The sequence below is a fragment of the Saimiri boliviensis genome, chromosome 9 (assembly GCF_048565385.1).
Source record: "Saimiri boliviensis isolate mSaiBol1 chromosome 9, mSaiBol1.pri, whole genome shotgun sequence".
Classification (NCBI taxonomy): domain Eukaryota; kingdom Metazoa; phylum Chordata; class Mammalia; order Primates; family Cebidae; genus Saimiri; species Saimiri boliviensis.
Window position 1 is genome coordinate 71356102 of NC_133457.1, and position 9962 is coordinate 71366063.

Sequence of the window (9962 nt, forward strand, 5' to 3'; positions counted from 1 at the left end):
CTTCTAAAAGCTGCGTTTGGACATTCCAGAGTGGATTGGAGAACAGGCTGTAAAGAGAAATAACTTGCTCTAAAACCAAAACGGAGCTATCTAGCAGTATGTTTGTCAATGTGTGTATTCAACTTTCAGAGTTAAACTGATGTGTGTTTGCAGCAGTTCAGAAACCCTTTCTTTGGAGAATGAAGAAAAATTCATTTCCAGCCCTAGAGACGCATATAAGAGTTAGCAGTATTAATGCGTTTAAAACACAGAAGACCCGTTTCTTACAAACTCATCAGCTGTGTGTTGGTTTCTTTTAGGAAGTTGCATCTATGTTTAGATTCAGCGAGGTAGAAACACGTTTCTTCTAAAAGCTGCGTTTGGACTTTACAGAGTGCATGGGAGAACATGCTGTAAAGAGAAAATCTTGCTCTAAAACCAAAACGGAGCTATCTAGCAGTATGTTTCTCAATGTGTGTATTCAACTTCCAGAGTTAAACTGATGTGTGTTTGCAGCAGTTCAGAAACCCTTTCTTTGGAGAATGTAGAAACAGTCATTTCCAGCCCTAGAAACGCATGTAAGAGTTAGCAGTAAGAATGCGTTTAAAACACAGAAAACCCGCTTCTTACAAACTCATCTGCTGTGTGTTGGTTCCTTTTAGGAAGTTGCATCTATGTTTAGATTCAGCGAGGTAGAAACACGTTTCTTCTAAAAGCTGCGTTTGGACATTCCAGAGTGCATGGGAGAACAGGCTCTAAAGAGAAATACCTTGCTCTAAAACCAAAACGGAGCTTTCTAGCAGAATTGTTCTCAATGTGTGTATTCAACTTCCAGAGTTAAACTGATGTTTGTTTGCAGCAGTTCAGAAACCCTTTCTTTGGAGAATGCAGAAAAAGTCATTTCCAGGCCTAGAGACGCATATAAGAGTTAGCAGTATTAATGCGTTTAAAACACAGAAGACCCGTTTCTTACAAACTCATCTGCTGTGTGTTGGTTTCTTTTAGGAAGTTGCATCTATGCTTAGATTCCGCGAGGTAGAAACACGTTTCTTCTAAAAGCTGCGTTTGGGCTTTACAGAGTGCATGGGAGAACATGCTGTAAAGAGAAAATCTTGCTCTAAAACCAAAACGGAGCTATCTAGCAGTATGTTTGTCAATGTGTGTGTATTAATGCGTTTAAAACACAGAAGACCCGTTTCTTACAAACTCATCTGCTGTGTGTTGGTTTCTTTTAGGAAGTTGCATTTATGCTTAGATTCCGCGAGGTAGAAACACGTTTCTTCTAAAAGCTGCGTTTGGACTTTACAGAGTGCATGGGAGAACATGCTGTAAAGAGAAAATCTTGCTCTAAAACCAAAACGGAGCTATCTAGCAGTATGTTTGTCAATGTGTGTATTCAACTTCCAGAGTTAAACTGATGTGTGTTTGCAGCAGTTCAGAAACCCTTTCTTTGGAGAATGTAGAAACAGTCATTTCCAGCCCTAGAAACGCATGTAAGAGTTAGAAGTAAGAATGCGTTTAAAACACGGAAAACCCGCTTCTTACAAACTCATCGGCTGTGTGTTGGTTCCTTTTAGGAAGTTGCATCTATGTTTAGATTCAGCGAGGTAGAATCACGTTTCTTCTAAAAGCTGCGTTTGGACATTCCAGAGTGCATGGGAGAACATGCTGTAAAGAGTAAATCTTGCTCTAAAACCAAAACGGAGCTATCTAGCAGTATGTTTGTCAATGTGTGTATTCAACTTTCAGAGTTAAACCGATGTGTGTTTGCAGCAGTTCAGAAACCCTTTCTTTGGAGAATGTAGAAACAGTCATTTCCAGCCCTAGAAACGCATGTTAAGAGTTAGAAGTAAGAATGCGTTTAAAACACAGAAAACCCGCTTCTTACAAACTCATCTGCTGTGTGTTGGTTCCTTTTAGGAAGTTTCATCTATGTTTAGATTCAGCGAGGTAGAAACCCGGTTCTTCTAAAACTGCGTTTGGACATTCCAGAGTGCATGGGAGAACATGCTGTAAAGAGAAAATCTTGCTCTAAAACCAAAACGGAGCTATCTAGCAGTATGTTTGTCAATGTGTGTATTCAACTTCCAGAGTTAAACTGATGTGTGTTTGAAGCAGTTCAGAAACACTTTCTATGGAGAATGTAGAAACAGTCATTTCCAGCCCTAGAAACGCATGTAAGAGTTAGCAGTAAGAATGCGTTTAAAACACAGAAAACCCGATTCTTACAAACTCATCCGCTGTGTGTTGGTTCCTTTTAGGAAGTTGCATCTATGTTTAGATTCAGCGAGGTAGAAACACGTTTCTTCTAAAAGCTGCGTTTGGACATTCCAGAGTGCATTGGAGAACAGGCTGTAAAGAGAAAAACCTTGCTCTAAAACCAAAACGGAGCTAACTAGCAGAATGTTTGTCAATGTGTGTATTCAACTTCCAGAGTTAAACTGATGTGTGTTTGCAGCAGTTCAGAAACCCTTTCTTTGGAGAATGTAGAAACAGTCATTTCCAGCCCTAGAAACGCATTTAAGAGTTAGAAGTAAGAATGCGTTTAAAACACAGAAAACCCGCTTCTTACAAACTCATCTGCTGTGTGTTGGTTCCTTTTAGGAAGTTGCATCTATGTTTAGATTCAGCTTGGTAGAAACACGTTTCTTCTAAAAGCTGCGTTTGGACATTCCAGAATGCATGGGTGAACAGGCTGTAAAGAGAAAAACCTTGCTCTAAAACCAAAACGGAGCTATCTAGCAGAATGTTTGTCAATGTGTGTATTCAACTTCCAGAGTTAAACTGATGTTTGTTTGCAGCAGTTCAGAAACCCTTTGTTTGGAGAATGTAGAAACAGTCATTTCCAGCCCTAGAAACGCATGTAAGATTTAGCAGTAAAAATGCGTTCAAAACACAGAAAACCTACTTTTAACAAACTCATCTGCTGTGTGTTGGTTCCTTTTAGGAAGTTGCATCTATGTTTAGATTCAGCGAGGTAGAAAAAAGTTTCTTCTAAAAGCTGCGTTTGGACATTCCAGAGTGGATTGGAGAACAGGCTGTAAAGAGAAATACCTTGCTCTAAAACCAAAACGGAGCTATCTAGCAGAACGGTTCTCAATGCGTTTATTCAACTTCCAGAGTTAAACTGATGTGTGTTTGCAGCAGTTCAGAAACCCTTTCTTTGGAGAATGTAGAAACAGTCATTTCCAGCCCTAGAAACGCATGTAAGAGTTAGCAGTAAGAATGCGTTTAAAACACAGAAAACCCGCTTCTTACAAACTCATCTGCTGTGTGTTGGTTCCTTTTAGGAAGTTGCATCTATGTTTAGATTCAGCGAGGTAGAAACACGTTTCTTCTAAAAGCTGCGTTTGGACATTCCAGAGTGCATGGGAGAACATGCTGTAAAGAGAAAATCTTGCTCTAAAACCAAAACGGAGCTATCTAGCAGTATGTTTGTCAATGTGTGTATTCAACTTCCAGAGTTAAACTGATGTGTGTTTGAAGCAGTTCAGAAACACTTTCTTTGGAGAATGTAGAAACAGTCATTTCCAGCCCTAGAAACGCATGTAAGAGTTAGCAGTAAGAATGCGTTTAAAACACAGAAAACCCGCTTCTTACAAACGCATCTGCTGTGTGTTGGTTCCTTTTAGGAAGTTGCATCTATGTTTAGATTCAGCGAGGTAGAAACACGTTTCTTCTAAAAGCTGCGTTTGGACATTCCAGAGTGCATTGGAGAACAGGCTGTAAAGAGAAAAACCTTGCTCTAAAACCAAAACGGAGCTATCTAGCAGAATGTTTGTCAATGTGTGTATTCAACTTCCAGAGTTAAACTGATGTTTGTTTGCAGCAGTTCAGAAACCCTTTGTTTGGAGAATGTAGAAACAGTCATTTCCAGCCCTAGAAACGCATGTAAGAGTTAGCAGTAAAAATGCGTTCAAAACACAGAAAACCTGCTTCTAACAAACTCATCTGCTGTGTGTTGGTTCCTTTTAGGAAGTTGCATCTATGTTTAGATTCAGCGAGGTAGAAACACGTTTCTTCTAAAAGCTGCGTTTGGACATTCCAGAGTGGATTGGAGAACAGGCTGTAAAGAGAAATAACTTGCTCTAAAACCAAAACGGAGCTATCTAGCAGTATGTTTGTCAATGTGTGTATTCAACTTTCAGAGTTAAACTGATGTGTGTTTGCAGCAGTTCAGAAACCCTTTCTTTGGAGAATGAAGAAAAATTCATTTCCAGCCCTAGAGACGCATATAAGAGTTAGCAGTATTAATGCGTTTAAAACACAGAAGACCCGTTTCTTACAAACTCATCAGCTGTGTGTTGGTTTCTTTTAGGAAGTTGCATCTATGTTTAGATTCAGCGAGGTAGAAACACGTTTCTTCTAAAAGCTGCGTTTGGACTTTACAGAGTGCATGGGAGAACATGCTGTAAAGAGAAAATCTTGCTCTAAAACCAAAACGGAGCTATCTAGCAGTATGTTTCTCAATGTGTGTATTCAACTTCCAGAGTTAAACTGATGTGTGTTTGCAGCAGTTCAGAAACCCTTTCTTTGGAGAATGTAGAAACAGTCATTTCCAGCCCTAGAAACGCATGTAAGAGTTAGCAGTAAGAATGCGTTTAAAACACAGAAAACCCGCTTCTTACAAACTCATCTGCTGTGTGTTGGTTCCTTTTAGGAAGTTGCATCTATGTTTAGATTCAGCGAGGTAGAAACACGTTTCTTCTAAAAGCTGCGTTTGGACATTCCAGAGTGCATGGGAGAACAGGCTCTAAAGAGAAATACCTTGCTCTAAAACCAAAACGGAGCTTTCTAGCAGAATTGTTCTCAATGTGTGTATTCAACTTCCAGAGTTAAACTGATGTTTGTTTGCAGCAGTTCAGAAACCCTTTCTTTGGAGAATGCAGAAAAAGTCATTTCCAGGCCTAGAGACGCATATAAGAGTTAGCAGTATTAATGCGTTTAAAACACAGAAGACCCGTTTCTTACAAACTCATCTGCTGTGTGTTGGTTTCTTTTAGGAAGTTGCATCTATGCTTAGATTCCGCGAGGTAGAAACACGTTTCTTCTAAAAGCTGCGTTTGGGCTTTACAGAGTGCATGGGAGAACATGCTGTAAAGAGAAAATCTTGCTCTAAAACCAAAACGGAGCTATCTAGCAGTATGTTTGTCAATGTGTGTGTATTAATGCGTTTAAAACACAGAAGACCCGTTTCTTACAAACTCATCTGCTGTGTGTTGGTTTCTTTTAGGAAGTTGCATCTATGCTTAGATTCCGCGAGGTAGAAACACGTTTCTTCTAAAAGCTGCGTTTGGACTTTACAGAGTGCATGGGAGAACATGCTGTAAAGAGAAAATCTTGCTCTAAAACCAAAACGGAGCTATCTAGCAGTATGTTTGTCAATGTGTGTATTCAACTTCCAGAGTTAAACTGATGTGTGTTTGCAGCAGTTCAGAAACCCTTTCTTTGGAGAATGTAGAAACAGTCATTTCCAGCCCTAGAAACGCATGTAAGAGTTAGAAGTAAGAATGCGTTTAAAACACGGAAAACCCGCTTCTTACAAACTCATCGGCTGTGTGTTGGTTCCTTTTAGGAAGTTGCATCTATGTTTAGATTCAGCGAGGTAGAAACACGTTTCTTCTAAAAGCTGCGTTTGGACATTCCAGAGTGCATGGGAGAACATGCTGTAAAGAGTAAATCTTGCTCTAAAACCAAAACGGAGCTATCTAGCAGTATGTTTGTCAATGTGTGTATTCAACTTTCAGAGTTAAACCGATGTGTGTTTGCAGCAGTTCAGAAACCCTTTCTTTGGAGAATGTAGAAACAGTCATTTCCAGCCCTAGAAACGCATGTTAAGAGTTAGAAGTAAGAATGCGTTTAAAACACAGAAAACCCGCTTCTTACAAACTCATCTGCTGTGTGTTGGTTCCTTTTAGGAAGTTTCATCTATGTTTAGATTCAGCGAGGTAGAAACCCGGTTCTTCTAAAACTGCGTTTGGACATTCCAGAGTGCATGGGAGAACATGCTGTAAAGAGAAAATCTTGCTCTAAAACCAAAACGGAGCTATCTAGCAGTATGTTTGTCAATGTGTGTATTCAACTTTCAGAGTTAAACTGATGTCTGTTTGCAGCAGTTCCGAAACCCATTCTTTGGAGAATGTAGAAACAGTCATTTCCAGCCCTAGAAACGCATGTTAAGAGTTAGAAGTAAGAATGCGTTTAAAACGCAGAAAACCCGCTTCTTACAAACTCATCTGCTGTGTGTTGGTTCCTTTTAGGAAGTTGCATCTATGTTTAGATTCAGCGAGGTAGAAACACGTTTCTTCTAAAAGCTGCGTTTGGACATTCCAGAGTGCATGGGAGAACATGCTGTAAAGAGAAAATCTTGCTCTAAAACCAAAACGGAGCTATCTAGCAGTATGTTTGTCAATGTGTGTATTCAACTTCCAGAGTTAAACTGATGTGTGTTTGAAGCAGTTCAGAAACCCTTTCTTTGGAGAATGTAGAAACAGTCATTTCCAGCCCTAGAAACGCATGTAAGAGTTAGCAGTAAGAATGCGTTTAAAACACAGAAAACCCGCTTCTTACAAACGCATCTGCTGTGTGTTGGTTCCTTTTAGGAAGTTGCATCTATGTTTAGATTCAGCGAGGTAGAAACACGTTTCTTCTAAAAGCTGCGTTTGGACATTCCAGAGTGCATTGGAGAACAGGCTGTAAAGAGAAAAACCTTGCTCTAAAACCAAAACGGAGCTATCTAGCAGAATGTTTGTCAATGTGTGTATTCAACTTCCAGAGTTAAACTGATGTTTGTTTGCAGCAGTTCAGAAACCCTTTGTTTGGAAAATGTAGAAACAGTCATTTCCAGCCCTAGAAACGCATGTAAGATTTAGCAGTAAAAATGCGTTCAAAACACAGAAAACCTGCTTCTAACAAACTCATCTGCTGTGTGTTGGTTCCTTTTAGGAAGTTGCATCTATGTTTAGATTCAGCGAGGTAGAAACACGTTTCTTCTAAAAGCTGCGTTTGGACATTCCAGAGTGGATTGGAGAACAGGCTGTAAAGAGAAATACCTTGCTCTAAAACCAAAATGGAGCTATCTAGCACAATGGTGCTCAATGTGTGTATTCAACTTCCAGAGTTAAACTGTTGTGTGTTTGCAGCAGTTCAGAAACCCTTTCTTTGGAGAATGCAGAAAAATTCATTTCCAGCCCTAGAGACGCATATAAGAGTTAGCAGTATTAATGCGTTTAAAACACAGAAGACCCGTTTCTTACAAACTCATCAGCTGTGTGTTGGTTACTTTTAGGAAGTTGCATCTATGTTTAGATTCAGCGAGGTAGAAACACGTTTCTTCTAAAAGCTGCGTTTGGACTTTACAGAGTGCATGGGACAACATGCTGTAAAGAGAAAATCTTGCTCTAAAACCAAAACGGAGCTATATAGCAGTATGTTTCTCCATCTGTGTATTCAACTTCCAGAGTTAAACTGATGTGTGTTTGCAGCAGTTCAGAAACCCTTTCTTTGGAGAATGTAGAAACAGTCATTTCCAGCCCTAGAAATGCATGTAAGAGTTAGCAGTAAGAATGCGTTTAAAACACAGAAAACCCGCTTCTTACAAACTCATCTGCTGTGTGTTGGTTCCTTTTAGGAAGTTGCATCTATGTTTAGATTCAGCGATTTAGAAACACGTTTCTTCTAAAAGCTGCGTTTGGACATTCCAGAGTGCATGGGAGAACATGCTGTAAATAGAAAATCTTGCTCTAAAACCAAAACGGAGCTATCTAGCAGTATGTTTGTCAATGTGTGTATTCAACTTCCAGAGTTAAACTGATGTGTGTTTGAAGCAGTTCAGAAACCCTTTCATTGGAGAATGTAGAAACAGTCATTTCCAGCCCTAGAAACGCATGTAAGAGTTAGCAGTAAGAATGCGTTTAAAACACAGAAAACCCGCTTCTTACAAACTCATCTGCTGTGTGTTGGTTCCTTTTAGGAAGTTGCATCTATGTTTAGATTCAGCGAGGTAGAAACACGTTTCTTCTAAAAGCTGCGTTTAGACATTCCAGAGTGCATTGGAGAACAGGCTGTAAAGAGAAAAACCTTGCTCTAAAACCAAAACGGAGCTATCTAGCAGAATGTTTGTCAATGTGTGTATTCAACTTCCAGAGTTAAACTGATGTGTGTTTGCAGCAGTTCAGAAACCCTTTCTTTGGAGAATGTAGAAACAGTCATTTCCAGCCCTAGAAACGCATGTAAGAGTTAGCAGTAAGAATGAGTTTAAAACACAGAAAACCCGCTTCTTACAAACTCATCTGCTGTGTGTTGGTTCCTTTTAGGAAGTTGCATCTATGTTTAGATTCAGCGAGGTAGAAACACGTTTCTTCTAAAAGCTGCGTTTGGACATTCCAGAGTGCATGGGAGAACATGCTGTAAAGAGAAAATCTTGCTCTAAAACTAAAACGGAGCTATCTAGCAGTATGTTTGTCAATGTGTGTATTCAACTTCCAGAGTTAAACTGATGTGTGTTTGAAGCAGTTCAGAAACCGTTTCTTTGGAGAATGTAGAAACAGTCATTTCCAGCCCTAGAAACGCATCTAAGAGTTAGAAGTAAGAATGCGTTTAAAACACAGAAAACCCGCTTCTTACATACTCATCTGCTGTGTGTTGGTTCCTTTTAGGAAGTTGCATCTATGTTTAGATTCAGCGAGGTAGAAACACGTTTCTTCTAAAAGCTGCGTTTGGACATTCCAGAGTGCATGGGAGAACATGCTGTAAAGAGAAAATCTTGCTCTAAAACCAAAACGGAGCTATCTAGCAGTATGTTTGTCAATGTGTATATTCAACTTTCAGAATTAAACTGATGTGTGTTTGCAGCAGTTCAAAAACCCTTTCTTAGGAGAATGTAGAAACAGTCATTTCCAGCCCTAGAAACGCATGTTAACAGTTAGAAGTAAGAATGCGTTTAAAACACAGAAAACCCGCTTCTTACAAACTCATCTGCTGTGTGTTGGTTCCTTTTAGGAAGTTGCATCTATGTTTAGATTCAGCGAGGTAGAAACACGTTTCTTCTTAAAGCTGCGTTTGGACATTCCAGAGTGCATGGGAGAACATGCTGTAAAGAGAAAATCTTGCTCTAAAACCAAAACGGAGCTAACTAGCAGTATGTTTGTCAATGTGTGTATTCAACTTCCAGAGTTAAACTGATGTGTGTTTGAAGCAGTTCAGAAACCCTTTCTTTGGAGAATGTAGAAACAGTCATTTCCAGCCCTAGAAACGCATGTAAGAGTTAGCAGTAAGAATGCGTTTAAAACACAGAAAACCCGCTTCTTACAAACTCATCTGCTGTGTGTTGGTTCCTTTTAGGAAGTTGCATCTATGTTTAGATTCAGCGAGGTAGAAACACGTTTCTTCTAAAAGCTGCGTTTGGACATTCCAGAGTGCATTGGAGAACAGGCTGTAAAGAGAAAAACCTTGCTCTAAAACCAAAACGGAGCTATCTAACAGAATGTTTGTCAATGTGTGTATTCAACTTCCAGAGTTAAACTGATGTGTGTTTGCAGCAGTTCAGAAACCCTTTCTTTGGAGAATGTAGAAACAGTCATTTCCAGCCCTAGAAACGCATGTAAGAGTTAGCAGTAAGAATGCGTTTAAAACACAGAAAACCCGCTTCTTACAAACTCATCTGCTGTGTGTTGGTTCCTTTTAGGAAGTTGCATCTATGTTTAGATTCAGCGAGGTAGAAACACGTTTCTTCTAAAAGCTGCGTTTGGACTTTACAGAGTGCATGGGAGAACATGCTGTAAAGAGAAAATCTTGCTCTAAAACCAAAACGGAGCTATCTAGCAGTATATTCTCAATGTGTGTATTCAACTTTCAGAGTTAATCTGATGTGTGTTTGCAGCAGTTCAGAAACCCTTTCTTTGGAGAATGTAGAAAGAGTCATTTCCAGCCCTAGAAACGCATGTTAACAGTTAGAAGTAAGAATGCGTTTAAAACACAGAAAA